The sequence below is a fragment of the Lepisosteus platostomus genome, chromosome 5 (genome assembly GCF_059453375.1).
Source record: "Lepisosteus platostomus isolate fLepPlt1 chromosome 5, fLepPlt1.hap1, whole genome shotgun sequence".
In the NCBI taxonomy this organism is placed as follows: Eukaryota; Metazoa; Chordata; class Actinopteri; order Semionotiformes; family Lepisosteidae; genus Lepisosteus; species Lepisosteus platostomus.
This window is the reverse complement of record NC_142615.1, coordinates 38,992,811-39,011,150: the sequence shown is the minus strand read 5'-3', so window position 1 is coordinate 39,011,150 and position 18,340 is coordinate 38,992,811. Positions and strand designations below refer to the sequence as shown.

Genomic DNA, 18,340 nt, shown 5'->3' with positions numbered 1-18,340 from the left:
CCCAATGTAGATGGCTGGGCATTTACTGCAAGAGATACAGTAAATAAGGTTGCTGGAGGTACAAGATGCTGTCTGGGTGATCCGGAATTGTCCTGAGGGGCCTTGAATGAGTGTGGTGGTGGCTGTGTACAGATGCAGCCATTCAAAATGGGTGAGGTATTTCGCGGCATACCGCGAAACGCCCACCGGGGTATCACGCAGTTCACGTGTGTCACGTGACTAACTATCCGGCGTCGCCTTGTAAAACCGCCAGGGGGAGCTTAACTTCTCATGTACAGCATTTGAGCCTTTAATTTTGAACTGTGTATTACAGCATGTTAATCATCAGTCATTAAAATGTTGGTATATTTTATGAAAGCAAGATTGCTCAGTTGGACAAAAGTACAAAACCTACCTTTATCAGAAATATTTATGCATCAAAGCCTTTACCGAAGATATTACTAATAGTATTAATAATGGATGACTTTGGACAAGCTGTATACTCAAAGTTTAATTTCTTTAGCACATTTGTACAAGCACTTGGAATCTGTCCAAGACATACTTTGTCAGGCATTTTGTTTTACTTCAATGGGCATAAAAACTTCCTTGCTTTTAACAGGGCGTTTCATAATTTCTAACTACGAAAATGATTTAAAATGCGACACCTATCATTCAACTAGAGCTTAAAATATCACAAGGATCCTCAAGAGCACAGCAAAGAGTGTATTAAAAGACACTTGTATTTATCAACGCTTTCTTTTCCGTATACCAGATTTTATGGAACCACTTCAGAGGGGTGTTCCAGGAATCGGCACTTTAAAGAAAAAAATTCACACCAGTATTCCATTTCTCCCTAAACATTGTAAGCTTCGAAGTCTTTAACTAACATGATACCGGAGTCAACAAGCATACTTTTAGAATTTGATTAAAAGGGAATATAATATGGAATCGCGTATCTCAAGAAATTAGTAACGATATAATTATATTCATGTTGCAAAAGAACTGCAACGGACATAAAAACTCCCTTGCTTTTAACAGAGCGTTCCATAATTTCTAACTACGAAAATGCCAGGTGAAAGGATTTGTAAACATATTTTGTTAAAGCAAGTCAGTTTTTTCCGCAGCACATAAAATACATTTTTCCAAGAAAGTTTAGCCTTTGTCACTAATGAAACCACTAAATAAAGACATAAATATAAAAATCTTAAGATTTTTAAAATACATCACTTTGCTAAAATTTATTTGAAAATAAAAACAATTACAACGGCCAGGGGAGAGAGAGAACAGGGGAGGGATGTTGGTTTTGCATAAGGGGCGGGGCTATGGAAATTGATTAGGTTTATGAGCAATCTAATTACTTATTCGTTTAAAACGCTATATAAAATAAAGTTTATTATTAATTTGCTAGACAGAGCGGTGAACATTATTATGCATAAGACAAAGATAACGATCCTGATCAGTTTAGAAATCTGTGTACGCTGTAAGGTTTTTACTTCTTAAACTTTTAAAATACACGTTTTGAATAGAAAGAAATCCTCTTCCTGGTACAGTATGTATAGCAAACCAGCACGTCTTTTTTCTCCAATCAGAGGGGTGTCAGATGGTGTCAGCCAATCACCATTCTGAAGCCCTACCATAATCTCTGGTATGGGGAGATCCCAGAATTCTGTCCCATAGTTTAGACAGATGATAGATACTTTTATTGATCCCGTGAGGGAAATAAAGTAAATAATTTTCATTTTAGGAAATTATTAAACGCTCGGTTAAAAGCAAAGGAGATTTTCTGTTATAGTGGACATAAAAACAAGAGTTCGCTGGCATTATATCCTGGAAGACACAGACCGGCGCCAGACCGGTAAAATGCCTGATGAACTAGGGATTGGACAGTTTCCAAGTGCTTGTACAATCGATGGAAATGTTCAAATAAATGTGCAAAAGAAATAAACAAATAAATAAAATCATTTATTTCTTTTTCATATTGGGTAGCTAATGTCCTCTCTTTGCTTGTTAGTGGCTGTGTTTCTGCGTTGGGTAGCAACGGGTGACTGTTCTCAGGCGGAAGATGTAAACAGCTTAATGTTCATGTTAAATACATTTTAATTCAATTAAACGGGCACAGTTAAGACATTAAATATACATATACATACTGTATACAGTACAGTTTGCATACGGTAATATGTTTATGTTACGCGATTAAAAAATAAATAAATAAAAATGAAAAGTCCAGCACCAGCTGGATTTGAACACACGACCTGTCAGCTGGTAGTCACGCACCTAGACCAGTAGGCTACAAGACAGCTCGCATGAACAGACAGGCGAAACAGCCCTACACAGCCCTGCCGCAGTACATGGATATAATCATACCGTTATTAAATTCTTGAGATACGCGATTCCATATTATATTCCCTTTTAATCAAATTCTAAAAGTATGCTTGTTGACTCCGGTATCACGTTAAAGACTTCGAAGCTTACAATGTTTAGGGAGAAATGGAATACTGGTGTGTATTTTTTTCTTTAAAGTACCAAGACCAGCTATATACTGTATGTTTATGTTCCAAAATTAATATCGTTTATGGCCTTCACACGCGTTACAGTATGCTCCTATTCTTTTTATGCTCAGCTACTAAGATTTCCCTTCAGTGGTAAAATTCAATATCTACAACGGGCACAGTAAAGACATTTACAGTAAGTCTTTCTACGACAGACCAACGGACCACAAGTGCCTCTGTCGGTCAACCAATCACGTACTGCGGTATTTTGCGTCATCGCACGTCACGATGCACGACGCCGTAGCCAATTACCTCCGGTATGTGTCTGTACCGCGCACTTTGAATGGCTGCATCTGTATGCTGCCTCCAATCCAAACTTGGCCAGAACCTCATCGTACAACTCCAGGCAGTCCAGCTGGATGGAAGACATCGCATTCTGAGCCCTGGGGCGCACCCGGCTCTCCTCAACCTAGAGCAGCCCCTCCAGTTCGACCCACAGGCCCTCGCCGAGCCACCACAGGGCAGCCGGGGCCTTACCTACACTCTTACCTACAGTTACACTATAACTAACACACAAATACGGCCAATATTACAACAGTAACACTGCAATTAAGGCTTACAGTATCATTATTACTAACAATAACACAAACTTAGTAGTACACTAATAATACCAATAATAACAGTAATACTATCAAAAGAACTAACATGACAATGAGTATTAATATTCTGACATTAACACTATGATTATCACTAATATTAACATGAATACTAACATTAAAACTAAAATTAAAAGTAGCTCTATCATCACTAATTCTCACATGAATACTAGTATTCAGTTGTGCTATCATCATTAATACTCACATAGACACACAGACACTACACATACTCATGGACACACACCCACACACATCAAACACCCACACACCCACAGACACCACATACGCTAATAGTGATAAAAACACAGCACTCACAGATTTCTGTTCGTTGGTCTGGACTCTAGAAAGTTATAAAGTGCTCTAGAAATTTGCAAGCGACTCTGGACCTCAACACCTGTTGATGGGTCACTTCTGTCAGACACAGCATTGGAGCCCAAGCCCACCTACACACACATTCACACACACTGACAGATATACACCCACACATTCACACACATTATGACATACCGACAGACACACAACCACACACTCACATACATTCACACAAACATTACACACACTCACAGATACAAACTCACAGACACACATTCACAGACACACACATAGACACAGCACACACTCACAGGCACCACGCACATTTATACACACAATCAGACACTCACACACATACAGTACTCGCACACATTCACAGACACACACATTCACACTGATAGACACCACACACTTGCAGACACACACCCACACACTAACAGACACACACCTGCACAATGACAGACAGATCACACTGACAGACATACATTCACACACTGACAAACACCACACACTCACAAGCACCACAAACTCACATACACTCTACAAACACTTATACTTATAATAACAGTAATGCTATCACTAAAACTAACACTACTGCTACTGTTAATACTGTAACAGTAACTCTATAATTAAATTTAATCTTAACATTAATATGACCATTAAAACTAAAACTATCAGTAGCGCTATCATCATTAATACTCACATGAACACTAGCATTAGTATTAAAACTACCAGTTGTACTCTCACTAATATTAACATAAATACACTAGCATTAGTATTAGTTGCTGTCCGTGACGTCACACCACACTTTGTGACGAAGGCGAGACATCTAGCCAGGCACAGTGACCTGCCGCGTGTCGCCATGGTTACCATACTTATGATTTGTAAACAAATGGAAAATGCATTTAAACTGTTACTTACACAAATTTATTAACTTTGAATATAATTTTCTAGCTCTACGATACAATTCCTAAATAATAATTTGAACAAATCATTCTTTAATTTCAGATTGAACATTATTAACACTAAACGCATGTTAATTAATAAATATTGACTCTTTTTTAGATTTTAAAATGGGTCAAGAACGGGAAAAGAATCAGTGCTCACCAATCGGTGAACTTAATCGATTATTCTACGTTTTTTTAGTTGAATTAATTGCTTGTCGTTAGATAAGTGATCAATAACTCTCCTCGTGCGCTCTGCGCGTCTCCCGCGGTCTCGCTCTCCGATTCCGGCGCTCTGCCTGGTGTCTGTGACGTCACAGCGCTCTTTCTGACAGAGCAGAGTGCGTCTCCGCTGGAGGAGACTCCTGTCCGGAGCCCGGGGGGCTTTTCTTACAGATATAACATCCCCAAAAACAAAACACACCGGGCTATTAAGAGAAGCGATTCATAACAGCAGGAGGAGGAGAATGACAAACCGAGAAATGAAATTCATTAAACACTAACAGAAAAAAAATGTTTACTTCACAGAATAATGCGTTATAAAGCATACTCCTGTGGAGCAGAAGAGAAAGAGAAGGAGCACAGGTCTCTATAACAAGTGCTTTTAAGCGTTTTAAACGAATCTCCATAGAATAGAAGCCAGGAGGATCAGACTCCTGATCCTGGAGGTTGAAGAGCAGCTCTCGGTTTTATTTTCACTCGATCTCTCAGTTCCTCTGCGGGTTTGATGATTTAATTAACTGTATAACTGTTATCAGACTCTGTTTAACTGTATATTTATAAGACTGTCTGCGAGAGATGTGTATGAGACGCTGAATCCCAGCAGAGCAGAGCCTCTTGTGTGTGGAATCACACACAGACAGGTCTTCTGTGTGATCTGAGTCCCACTGCTCAGAGCTACAGACTGGTCAACTGGTCACTATTGTAGACACGACCATCAGTCTGCTGCTGTTGATAATCATATTACACTTATAAGAGTGGCAATACTGCTGTTCATTAAATAAGTAAAAATAATAATAAGAGATAATCACATATTGCTCAATTGTCAGTCAAACACTTCTGACAGATAGGTTTATTCCATGCTGAAAAATAGAAGAAAAATAACACAATGTTTTGGCCGTGGAGCCTTCTTCGGGTGTAAGAGAGACAGGGCAGTAGGCAAAGGTAAAGTAGTGGGAGAACAAAGGCTGGGAGGGAGGAGGAGTGAGAGGCAGGAGCAGGGGACAGAAAGAGAGGCCAATCAAGAGGTGTGAAGTCAGAATAGATGTAGAGAGGTGTGACAGAAAGAGGGTCTTGGAACAGCTGTGAAGAGACAGAATGCTGGTTTAGTGAGAGAAGCGGGCAAGTGGCCCAGGGAGGAAGAGATTTAATCTGTTTCTCTACTGTGCATGTTTAAATCCACTTAATATTGAATATTAATATGGAATTTTACAACTAAGACTAAATTTTGGTAGCTGAAACAGAAGTACTGTATAGTACAATTTTGTTTTGATTTGAACCGATATTTGCACCTCAATAATCCATTCGTCATTGAAAGAAGAAAAGGCAGATGTGTTTTGAATCTCACGATGATCCTGTTCTCAATCCAAAAGAAAGGTTTAATGTGACCTCTCAGTAGACCTCTCATATATTTGTGTACAGGTCAGCTGGAGGTACACAGCTGATGGTAATTTAAGTAGGGAGCTGCGTCAGCATGCGTGGGTTGCAAATGGAAAAGTATAGGTTTATTCCATGCTGAAAATAGAAGTAAACACAACGCTTCAGCTGTGGAGCCTTCTTTGATTGTGACTCGAAATAAACCTTTACTTGTTCGTTTGATGTTAATTTATTTCCATCAAATACCTAAGAGCATCTAAACTCGACAGTTGCTTTCAATAGCTAAAGACACAGGCTATACTGCTCCAGGTGAGGCTCAAACTCACAACCTCAGCATCACTCCGCTGTGCACTGTTGTATAAGTACCGCGCGCTGACCGATTGCGCCACTGGAGCTGTGTGAGTTATGTTCCTCATACAGACTGACGGTGCAGAAACACAGGGTGAAAACGGTTTCGGTTGTGGATCCATCTCCACATGGGGAAAAAGAACAGTAAAATAGCAAGGAAAATACAAGAAAAGAAACTGAAAGAATTATGCTAACAGCAAAGAGGACGGAGGGAGGTGGTCGGAAAAGTAAATCAACCCGGCTTATTTGTAGCGACATTTTTTGAGTCAATCAGCACACGGATTTCTCTTCATGTGCCTTAAACTGTGCAGTTTGTATTTTCGTTGTAGATAGGTTTCTTCAGACGTCCAGTAAAGTGACAATAATGGAGAACTAGCTGACGCACCCCGTTGTGAAGACCCTCTGTAAGGTGATTACACGTTTCATTTTCAAATCGCCTCCTTTACACGCAATTGCAGCCCCGACACTGAGAGAAAGCATGAGAAATGGCTTCAATTTCAATGTGAAGCGCAGTTCAGGCTCGATGGCTTCACATCTCCCATCAATAAAATAAAATTGCAGTGAAGCGATCTAAATAAGACTCTGAAGTACTGGGAAAGGCGATTATTTTGAGCGTGCCTCCCAGGGTCTGCTACGAGGCTGAAGTTGGCTTCTTATTCGCGTTTTTCGTTCCACCTTAAATGCTGCTGCTGTGATGTTATGTCGCCTTTCGCCTGTAGATGGCTCTCTTCGATCAGTACTAATCCGGCTGGAGTACTGTAGACATCTTCACTTAAAGGGAATATCCAAATAAATAGCGACTGTCCAAATTATATTTTTGTATGGAATATATTTCAGAAAATCGCAAACCAATTTTAAAAACTCACCACAACACGGATTTACACTGGGAAAAGGTGATTGCACTTTCTGCTTATTGCTACGGCCTTCCCCCCGATTATGAAAATGTCTCACAGTTCTGACACCGACGTGTGAAAGACAATGTAACAGACTATCAAAATCCTGAAGTGCAAGAAATTTTAAGGCACCAGTTTTTTAAATATGATCCTGGCATGTCAGAATACATTTCGAAAAAGTATGGCATGAATTGCACGAATTGCAATGGCACAAATTGTTGAGAATATCACTGACCTTGCCGATATTTGCAGGGGATACGAATGTTTTGCACATGTTGAACTACAACAAGTAAAAATTGAGCTCCTTAATCAATATCACCGGGAATGTCCAATAATGACGAACATCAGTAGCTTCAAGGAAACTTTGACTCGCACATGGAGTTTCATCTTCAAATGGAGGGTGGGAGAATTTATTTGTACTCTCGTTGCTCATTAGCTAAACATATAAAAATATGACACGGATTTGTTCGACTGCACCAGCTAGCTCTCCTCTGTCAATTGACAGAACTTTAGAAGAACATGTTCTCATACAACCAACATACAAATTACACATCTTAAGGAACATGAAGAGAAATCGTGTACTAAATAACATAAAACTGTCGCTGCAAATTATCACCAAGCTGTTTTATGTGTCTGACCACCTCTTTCCTACTTTGCAGCGAGCACAAATCTTTCTGTTTCTTCATCGCAATTTTACTGTCTCTTTCCCCCATGTGGAGATGGATCCACAGCCGAAACTTTAGGTCAGTTCCTGTTACTCCAGCCCCTTTACAACATTACATACCCACTGATTAAAGCTTAAAACTACAGCAGCAGGAGTAACAATAATGGCAACAACATGTTTGGAGTTCGGCATTTCATTTATTCTGCGGAAACATCGCATCGGAATGAACTGCCCGAGATAAAAGAGTAATTGCGGCTTCAGATCGTTTTTACAGAGCATTGCATTGTTCTGTTCATGCTGACTATACGCTTTAAATTTGTCATTTACTACAAGCGTTGCTTTTCCGGGTTTTTCTGAAATTCCTCGCATTTGAGCCAGCACTAAAATATTTCATTCCCGTCGCTGAATACATCGTGGAACCGGTATTTGCAACGGAATGCTGTCACACATTAAACCTTTTTGTTATTTGGTTCTGAAGTTTGAAAATGAAAATAAAACGGGGGTCACTTCATAGGCTTGAAAGAAGTCCAAGCAGCATAAAAACCTGAGAATTCTCACAAAGGCTGCACCTTTCTTCTGCTGCTGTTATAAATCTGCCTTAAACATTTGAATGCATACCTTACTGCTGCTAACCACATTCAACCGGGGTAAAGTTAGCTCGAAGTTCGAAAACGATTTTGGCACGCTTGTAGCGCTTTCACGAAACCTCTTAGAGTTGCGAGAATGCTTGTTTTGTGTATAAAATACATTGTGGATGCTTTCTCAGCCTTTACTTTATCGTTTTTATGACATTTTTTTGACCAAGCACGAATATTCTTTTGTCCATATCTTCGCAATGGAAGCACAGAACGCCGTCAAACCAAATGCATTTTAAAGACCACGACTTGTGGATATTTCCACACTCTTTACATCAAACTATCAGTGAGCTAATTATCTTTTTTTAAACCTCCGGTTTTTCATCGATGCGTAATTACGCACGAACTGGAACCCGGGGGACCGCTGTGTGCACACGTTCACAACGCGAGAAATACTGTTCAATACGGCTTCGTGCGAAAAACCCGTATATGACCATAGGAAGCAGAACAGCGCAGTCTCCCATTACCCAGACTGTAAGCACGGGAATAAAGCTTTGTTTGATTTCTGAAACCCTTCCTTTACGCCCTGTTTTCATTCAGGTAAGGGTCAACTATATTGAAAATACTACTGACAGCAGGAAGATTAAAATATTCTTTACTCAGCAGCTTATTAAAAACAGCTCCCATGATGTTCAAACCGATTTTTTACACAGAACACTGACACAGCTTTGCATTCTGAATCTCTTCTTCTCATGCTTTTATTTAATATGGCACAATGCACTGGGATAGGGGTATTCTGTTCACAAACCAATAGCATTTAAACCACAGCACCCACAATGCTGCAAGTGTTTTGCACACTAAGCAGGTCCTCTGACTTTTCCCAGCTTTGTTTTGGGTTGTGGAACCTTTCTTTATATTTTTTAGGATTTTCTGAAGATAACACTACAGATAATACACTGGGACAGGTGGGTCATCTTCATGGCTCAATAGCATTTCAAATACAGCACCCACACTGCTGTACCCAAGTGTTTTACACACCAGACAGGCCCCCGAACCTCGTACAACCTTGCTGTGGCTGTGGCCCCTTTCTTTAATTTTTTTATGATTTTTTGAAGATAACACTACAGGTAATACACTGGGATAGGTGGGTCGTCTTCATGGCTCAATAGCATTTCAAATACAGCACCCACACTGCTGAAACCAAGTGTTTTACACACCAGACAGGCCCCCGAACCTCGTACAACCTTGCTGTGGCTGTGGCCCCTTTCTTAAAATTTTTATGATTTTTTGAAGATAACACTACATGTAATACACTGGGACAGGTGGGTCATCTTCATGGCTCAATAGCATTTCAAATACAGCACCCACACTGCTGAAACCAAGTGTTTTACACACCAGACAGGCCCCCTAACTTTATATAACCTTGCTGTGGCTGTGGCCCCTTTCTTTAATTTTTTATGATTTTTTGAAGATAACACTACAGGTAATACACTGGGAAAGGTGGGTCGTCTTCATGGCTCAATAGCTCTTCAAGCACAACAGCCACAGTGCTGCAACCAGGTGTTTTACACCAGACATTTCCCCTAACCTTATACAACCTCGCTTTGAGTTGTGGAACATTTATTTATTTTTTAATTGTTTTTTTGACTGTAATCAAGTGTTGTGCTCACTAGGCAGGCCTCCTGACCTTTCACAGTCATGCTTTGTTGTGTGCAACTTTAATTATCTTTTTAGGATTTTTTGAACATGGCAACTTCCACCGAGACGGGTGGGGGGTGTGGGGGTGCTCTTCAATAGCTTTTTCATCTATACACACAAACGGATGTAACCAAGACACTCAGAACCTGTCACGCAGGGGCTGACTGCTGAGGATAGGGATCCAATGCGGTGCCCTTGGTAGGGTTGGCGCGAGACGCAGGCGTAGTCGGAGTAAACAGGCAGGGGCCCGAGTCCGGGAAGGCGTAGTACAGGCGTAGGCACAGAATCGACAGGCGAAGGCGTAGTCGAGGGACTGGCAGGGGTCGGAGTCCGGGAAGGCGTAGAAGTTGTGTCGGTAGGCAGAGGCGTAAATGAAGAGACAGGCTGGGGTCAGGATCCGAGAAAGCGTAAAACAGGCGAAGGTACAAAATCGAGTGGCTAAAGCAGTTGTCGGAAAAGCGGGGTCGAGGTCCAGGGGAGAAGTCATAGTAAGGCAAAGGTGTAGTTAGTAGGTAAGCTCCGGGAGAGAATCTCAATCGTGAGCAATGACCGGGGGACAGATGAGGGTTTAAGTAGAGGACTGATTGACATGTGCACGTTTGGTATGGGGAGAGCTCGAGGGAATGCGGGAGCGCTTGCCTGCGTGAGGGAGATTCATGACAGAACCAACAGAATCAACCTGAACTCATAGAAAAACAAGAATGCCCCCGAGACACCTGAATCCCCCTCCTGGACCACTCTGGTATCAACACCCCCAAACCCATCCATACCAGCTTACAAGATTCAGAATCGGTGCAACCCTCCAACCTGGACCGAGAGCAGGATGGGACAAGAACCTGCACCACACTACGTACACAGGTTTGTATTTTTGGCTGAAGATGAAAATGTCTAACATAGATTGTTTTGGTTCTAGCAAACAATAAAAATAGTTGTTAAAATCCAAACACACATAATGAGATCACTCTCTGTCAGTATGTGTAACATTCTGGGTCTGGGCTCCTCTGTATTTGGGCTAAAGAGAGTTCAACAACATTTATTAAATACACTGACATCATAATCTGACAAGATCCATTGTTTAGGGGAGACTTGACCACCCACTGTCCCCCTGGTATCGTGAAGCTCATTGTCCTTTAGCATTCCAAAACCAGAATCACTTGGGACTCCGGGGGGATCGGTGTATGCAAAATATGAATTCCTTATGCAAGAAATTGTATATGGTCAATATAGCGATCATATCTTATCAGCAGATGGTAATCTCCAAGGAACAAGTAATAGGTTTATTCCACGCTGAAAAATGATCAAATGATTGATGAACCCAAGTGATTTGAAAGAAATGTTAAACAACTCAAAGCGAGGTTGTATAAGGTTAGGGGAGCTGTCTGGTGTGTAAAACACCTGGTTGCAGCACTGTGGCTGTTGTGCTTGAAGAGCTATTGACTCGTGAAGAGCACGATGTACTATCCCCATGTACCGCCTGTCTAATGGTGCCATATTGAAAAAAGAAAGGGGCCACAACCACAGCAAGGTTGTATAAGGTTCTGGGGGCTGTCTGGTGTGTACAACACCTGGTTTCAGCAGTGTGGCTGTTGTATTTGAAATGCTATTGAGCCATGAAGATGACCCACCTGTCCCAGTGTATTACATGTAGTGTTATCTTCAGAAAATCATAAAAAAATAAAGAAAGGGGCCACAGCCACAGCAAGGTTATATAAAGTTAGGGGGCCTGTCTGGTGTGTAAAACACTTGGTTTCAGCAGTGTGGGTGCTGTATTTGAAATGCTATTGAGCCATGAAGACTACCCACCTGTCCCAGTGTATTACCTGTAGTGCTATCTTCAGAAAATCATTACAAAATAAAGAAAGTGGCCACAGCCACAGTAAGGTTGTATGAGGTTTGGGGGCCTGTCTGGTGTGTAAAACACTTGGTTTCAGCAGAGTGGGTGCTGTATTTGAAATGCTATTGAGCCATGAAGACGACCCACCTGTCCCAGTGTATTACCTGTAGTGTTATCTTCAGAAACTCATTACAAAATAAAGAAAGGGGCCACAGCCACAGTAAGGTTGTATGAGGTTCGGGGGCCTGTCTGGTGTGTAAAACACTTGGTTTCAGCAGTGTGGGTGCTGTATTTGAAATGCTATTGAGCCATGAAGACAACCCACCCATCCCACCAGTAGTGTTATCTTCAGAAAATCATAAAAAAATAAAGGTTCCATAACCCAAAACAAAGCTGGGAATAGTCAGATGACCTGCTTAGTGTGCAAAACACTTACCTGCAGCATTGTGGGTGCTGTGGTTTAAATGCTATTGGTTTGTGAACAGAATACCCCTATCCCAGTGCATTGTGCCACATTAAATAAAAGCAAGAGAAAAAGAGATTCAGAACACAAAGCTGTGTCAGTGTTCTGTGTAAAAAATCGGTTTGAACATCATGGGAGCTGTTTTTAATAAGCTGCTGAGTAAAGAATATTTTAATCTTCCTGCTGTCAGTAGTATTTTCAATATAGTTGACCCTTACCTGAATGAAAACAGGACGTAAAGGAAGGGTTTCAGAAATCAAACAAAGCTTTATTCCCGTGCTTACAGTCTGGGTAATTGGAGACCGCGCTGTTCTGCTTCCTATGGTCATATACGGGTTTTTCGCATGAAGCCGTATTGAACAGTATTTCTCGCTTTGTGAACGTGTGCACACAGCGGTCCCCCGGGTTCCAGTTCGTACGTAATTACGCATCGATGAAAAACCGGAGGTTTAAAAAAAGATAATTAGCTCACCGATAGATTGATGTAAAGGCTGTGGAAATATCCACAAGTAGTGGTCTTTAAAACGCTTTTGGTTTGAAGGCGTTCTGTGCTTCCATTGCGGAGATATGGACAAAAGCATATTCGTGCTTGGTCAAAAAAATGTCATAAAAACGAAAAAGTAAAGGCTGAGAAATCATCCACAATGTATTTTATACACAAAGCAAGTGTTTTTGTAACTCTAAGAGATTTCGTGAAAGCGCTACAGGCGTGCCAAAATCGTTTTCAAACTTCAAGCTAACTTTACCTCGGTTACTTGGATGGGAGACCGCCTGGGAATACCAGGTGCTGTAAGCTTTTAAGCGCAGGAGGCGCCCTATCCCCGCTCGCTCGCTCATTCTCCTGTTCACACCTGCAGTAAGGCTTGTCCGTCTGTTTATTTGTCAGCTTTGGCGAGACACGGGTGCTTGTGTATTAGCGTAAGCTTTTTTTTTTCTGATCAGGAACAGTTTTACAAGTCCGCAAAGGATCGAGGAAAGGTTTATCGCCAGCTGAAAAGAGACACAGCGCTTCGGCTGTGGAGACTTGTTCGGCTGGCGTTCGGAGAGTCGCGTTTTTCAGAATTGTATTGAGATCGTTTTCCACAGAGCTCAGATGACAAAGCACAGCAGCAGCTCTCCACAGCGATCCTCTATAGCGCCCTTTCTCCCGCAGCTCCGTCCTCATTGGAAGGAAGCAAGAGTGAAAGGCTGAAGTGACATAGAGCGGGGACGAAGGCAGTGAAGAGAGAGAACGTGGGAAGAAGAGAAAAACGCAAGGGAAAAAAAGCAGCGTCGTAAAAGAGGTGACGGAGCTGTCCTCTCAATAAGAAGGGTGCCAGCGAGCCTTGCTCTCGCTTACGGCCACACCCCCTTGAGCACGCCTGATCTCGTCTGATCTCGGAAGCTAAACAGGGATGGGCCTGGTTAGTACTTGGATGGGAGACCGCCTGGGAATACCAGGTGCTGTAAGCGTTTAAGCGCAGGAGGCGCCCTATCCCCGCTCGCTCGCTCATTCCCCTGTTCACACCTGCAGTGCGGCTTTTCCGTCTGTTTATTTGTGAGCTTTGGCGAGACACGGGTGCTTGTGTATTAGCGTGAGCGTTTTTTATTCTGATCAGGAACAGTTTTACAAGTCCGCAAAGGATCGAGGAAAGGTTTATCGCCAGCTGAAAAGAGACACAGCGCTTCGGCTGTGGAGACTTGTTCGGCTGGCGTTCGGAGAGTCGTGTTTTTCAGAATTGTATTGAGATCGTTTTCCACAGAGCTCAGATGTCAAAGCACAGCAGCAGCTCTCCACAGCGATCCTCTATAGCGCCCTTCTTCCCGCAGCTCCGTCCTCATTGGAAGGAAGCAAGAGTGAATGGCTGAAGTGAAATAGAGCGGGCACGAAGGCAGTGAAGAGAGAGAACGTGGGAAGAAGAGAAAAACGCAAGGGAAAAAAGCAGCGTCGTAAAAGAGGTGACGGAGCTGTCCTCTCAATAAGAAGGGTGCCAGCGAGCCTTGGTCTCGCTTACGGCCACACCCCCTTGAGCACGCCTGATCTCGTCTGATCTTGGAAGCTAAACAGGGATGGGCCTGGTTAGTACTTGGATGGGAGACCGCCTGGGAATACCAGGTGCTGTAAGCTTTTAAGCGCAGGAGGCGCCCTATCCCCGCTCGCTCGCTCATTCCCCTGTTCACACGTGCAGTGCGGCTTGTCCGTCTGTTTATTTGTCAGCTTTGGCGAGACACGGGTGCTTGTGTATTAGCGTGAGCGTTTTTTATTCTGATCAGGAACAGTTTTACAAGTCCGCAAAGGATCGAGGAAAGGTTTATCGCCAGCTGAAAAGAGACACAGCGCTTCGGCTGTGGAGACTTGTTCGGCTGGCGTTCGGAGAGTCGTGTTTTTCAGAATTGTATTGAGATCGTTTTCCACAGAGCTCAGATGTCAAAGCACAGCAGCAGCTCTCCACAGCGATCCTCTATAGCGCCCTTCCTCCCGCAGCTCCGTCCTCATTGGAAGGAAGCAAGAGTGAATGGCTGAAGTGAAATAGAGCGGGGACGAAGGCAGTGAAGAGAGAGAACGTGGGAAGAAGAGAAAAACGCAAGGGAAAAAAGCAGCGTCGTAAAAGAGGTGACGGAGCTGTCCTCTCAATAAGAAGGGTGCCAGCGAGCCTTGCTCTCGCTTACGGCCACACCCCCTTGAGCACGCCTGATCTCGTCTGATCTCTGAAGCTAAACAGGGATGGGCCTGGTTAGTACTTGGATGGGAGACCGCCTGGGAATACCAGGTGCTGTAAGCTTTTAAGCGCAGGAGGCGCCCTATCCCCGCTCGCTCGCTCATTCCCCTGTTCACACCTGCAGTGCGGCTTGTCCGTCTGTTTATTTGTGAGCTTTGGCGAGACACGGGTGCTTGTGTATTAGCGTGAGCGTTTTTTATTCTGATCAGGAACAGTTTGACAAGTCCGCAAAGGATCGAGGAAAGGTTTATCGCCAGCTGAAAAGAGACACAGCGCTTCGGCTGTGGAGACTTGTTCGGCTGGCGTTCGGAGAGTCGCGTTTTTCAGAATTGTATTGAGATCGTTTTCCACAGAGCTCAGATGTCAAAGCACAGCAGCAGCTCTCCACAGCGATCCTCTATAGCGCCCTTTCTCCCGCAGCTCCGTCCTCATTGGAAGGAAGCAAGAGTGAAAGGCTGAAGTGAAATAGAGCAGGGACGAAGGCAGTGAAGAGAGAGAACGTGGGAAGAAGAGAAAAACGCAAGGGAAAAAAAGCAACGTCGTAAAAGAGGTGACGGAGCTGTCCTCTCAATAAGAAGGGTGCCAGCGAGCCTTGTTCTCGCTTACGGCCACACCCCCTTGAGCACGCCTGATCTCGTCTGATCTCGGAAGCTAAACAGGGATGGGCCTGGTTAGTACTTGGATGAGAGACCGCCTGGGAATACCAGGTGCTGTAAGCGTTTAAGCGCAGGAGGCGCCCTATCCCCGCTCGCTCATTCCCCTGTTCACACGTGCAGTGCGGCTTGTCCGTCTGTTTATTTGTCAGCTTTGGCGAGACACGGGTGCTTGTGTATTAGCGTGAGCGTTTTTTATTCTGATCATGAACAGTTTTACAAGTCCGCAAAGGATCGAGGAAAGGTTTATCGCCAGCTGAAAAGAGACACAGCGCTTCGGCTGTGGAGACTTGTTCGGCTGGCGTTCGGAGAGTCGCGTTTTTCAGAATTGTATTGAGATCGTTTTCCACAGAGCTCAGATGTCAAAGCACAGCAGCAGCTCTCCACAGCGATCCTCTATAGCGCCCTTTCTCCCGCAGCTCCGTCCTCATTGGAAGGAAGCAAGAGTGAAAGGCTGAAGTGAAATAGAGCGGGGACGAAGGCAGTGAAGAGAGAGAACGTGGGAAGAAGAGAAAAACGCAAGGGAAAAAAAGCAGCGTCGTAAAAGAGGTGACGGAGCTGTCCTCTCAATAAGATGGGTGCCAGCGAGCCTTGCTCTCGCTTACGGCCACACCCCCTTGAGCTCGCCTGATCTCGTCTGATCTCGGAAGCTAAACAGGGATGGGCCTGGTTAGTACTTGGATGGGAGACGCCTGGGAATACCAGGTGCTGTAAGCTTTTAAGCGCAGGAGGCGCCCTATCCCCGCTCGCTCATTCCCCTGTTCACACGTGCAGTGCGGCTTGTCCGTCTGTTTATTTGTCAGCTTTGGCGAGACACGGGTGCTTGTGTATTAGCGTGAGCGTTTTTTATTCTGATCATGAACAGTTTTACAAGTCCGCAAAGGATCGAGGAAAGGTTTATCGCCAGCTGAAAAGAGACACAGCGCTTCGGCTGTGGAGACTTGTTCGGCTGGCGTTCGGAGAGTCGCGTTTTTCAGAATTGTATTGAGATCGTTTTCCACAGAGCTCAGATGTCAAAGCACAGCAGCAGCTCTCCACAGCGATCCTCTATAGCGCCCTTTCTCCCGCAGCTCCGTCCTCATTGGAAGGAAGCAAGAGTGAAAGGCTGAAGTGAAATAGAGCGGGGACGAAGGCAGTGAAGAGAGAGAACGTGGGAAGAAGAGAAAAACGCAAGGGAAAAAAAGCAGCGTCGTAAAAGAGGTGACGGAGCTGTCCTCTCAATAAGAAGGGTGCCAGCGAGCCTTGCTCTCGCTTACGGCCACACCCCCTTGAGCACGCCTGATCTCGTCTGATCTCGGAAGCTAAACAGGGATGGGCCTGGTTAGTACTTGGATGGGAGACCGCCTGGGAATACCAGGTGCTGTAAGCTTTTAAGCGCAGGAGGCGCCCTATCCCCGCTCGCTCGCTCATTCCCCTGTTCACACCTGCAGTGCGGCTTGTCCGTCTGTTTATTTGTGAGCTTTGGCGAGACACGGGTGCTTGTGTATTAGCGTGAGCGTTTTTTATTCTGATCAGGAACAGTTTTACAAGTCCGCAAAGGATCGAGGAAAGGTTTATCGCCAGCTGAAAAGAGACACAGCGCTTCGGCTGTGGAGACTTGTTCGGCTGGCGTTCGGAGAGTCGTGTTTTTCAGAATTGTATTGAGATCGTTTTCCACAGAGCTCAGATGTCAAAGCACAGCAGCAGCTCTCCACAGCTATCCTCTATAGCGCCCTTTCTCCCGCAGCTCCGTCGTCATTGGAAGGAAGCAAGAGTGAAAGGCTGAAGTGAAATAGAGCGTGGACGATGGCAGTGAAGAGAGAGAACGTGGGAAGAAGAGAAAAACGCAAGGGAAAAAAAGCAGCGTCGTAAAAGAGGTGACGGAGCTGTCCTCTCAATAAGAAGGGTGCCAGCGAGCCTTGCTCTCGCTTACGGCCACACCCCCTTGAGCACGCCTGATCTCGTCTGATCTCGGAAGCTAAACAGGGATGGGCCTGGTTAGTACTTGGATGGGAGACCGCCTGGGAATACCAGGTGCTGTAAGCTTTTAAGCGCAGGAGGCGCCCTATCCCCGCTCGCTCGCTCATTCCCCTGTTCACACCTGCAGTGCGGCTTGTCCGTCTGTTTATTTGTGAGCTTTGGCGAGACACGGGTGCTTGTGTATTAGCGTGAGCGTTTTTTATTCTGATCAGGAACAGTTTTACAAGTCCGCAAAGGATCGAGGAAAGGTTTATCGCCAGCTGAAAAGAGACACAGCGCTTCGGCTGTGGAGACTTGTTCGGCTGGCGTTCGGAGAGTCGCGTTTTTCAGAATTGTATTGAGATCGTTTTCCACAGAGCTCAGATGTCAAAGCACAGCAGCAGCTCTCCACAGCGATCCTCTATAGCGCCCTTTCTCCCGCAGCTCCGTCCTCATTGGAAGGAAGCAAGAGTGAAAGGCTGAAGTGAAATAGAGCGGGGACGAAGGCAGTGAAGAGAGAGAACGTGGGAAGAAGAGAAAAACGCAAGGGAAAAAAGCAGCGTCGTAAAAGAGGTGACGGAGCTGTCCTCTCAATAAGA

General features: G+C 44.2%; 5 non-coding genes and 3 pseudogenes across 5 annotated transcripts; 7 read left to right on the top strand and 1 right to left on the bottom strand.

The window, feature by feature from the left end:
• Positions 1-6,277: 6,277 nt before the first annotated feature.
• trnai-uau (transfer RNA isoleucine (anticodon UAU)) lies at positions 6,278-6,371 on the bottom strand. Its single transcript has 2 exons — positions 6,334-6,371; positions 6,278-6,313 (listed from the first exon to the last, which is right to left on the bottom strand). It is a non-coding gene; the product is annotated as a tRNA-Ile (tRNA).
• A 7,413-nt stretch (positions 6,372-13,784) lies between these two features.
• On the top strand, positions 13,785-13,903 carry LOC148666323 (5S ribosomal RNA). Its single transcript, XR_015938395.1, has one exon. It is a non-coding gene; the product is annotated as a 5S ribosomal RNA (ribosomal RNA).
• A 536-nt stretch (positions 13,904-14,439) lies between these two features.
• LOC148666322 (5S ribosomal RNA) lies at positions 14,440-14,558 on the top strand (annotated as a pseudogene).
• A 536-nt stretch (positions 14,559-15,094) lies between these two features.
• Positions 15,095-15,213, top strand: LOC148666321 (5S ribosomal RNA). The gene has a single exon (XR_015938353.1). It is a non-coding gene; the product is annotated as a 5S ribosomal RNA (ribosomal RNA).
• A 537-nt stretch (positions 15,214-15,750) lies between these two features.
• LOC148666320 (5S ribosomal RNA) lies at positions 15,751-15,869 on the top strand (annotated as a pseudogene).
• A 533-nt stretch (positions 15,870-16,402) lies between these two features.
• Positions 16,403-16,520, top strand: LOC148666319 (5S ribosomal RNA; annotated as a pseudogene).
• Positions 16,521-17,053: 533 nt separating this feature from the next.
• Positions 17,054-17,172, top strand: LOC148666318 (5S ribosomal RNA). Its single transcript, XR_015937290.1, has one exon. It is a non-coding gene; the product is annotated as a 5S ribosomal RNA (ribosomal RNA).
• A 537-nt stretch (positions 17,173-17,709) lies between these two features.
• Positions 17,710-17,828, top strand: LOC148666317 (5S ribosomal RNA). Its single transcript, XR_015937289.1, has one exon. It is a non-coding gene; the product is annotated as a 5S ribosomal RNA (ribosomal RNA).
• The last annotated feature ends 512 nt before the right edge of the window (positions 17,829-18,340 follow it).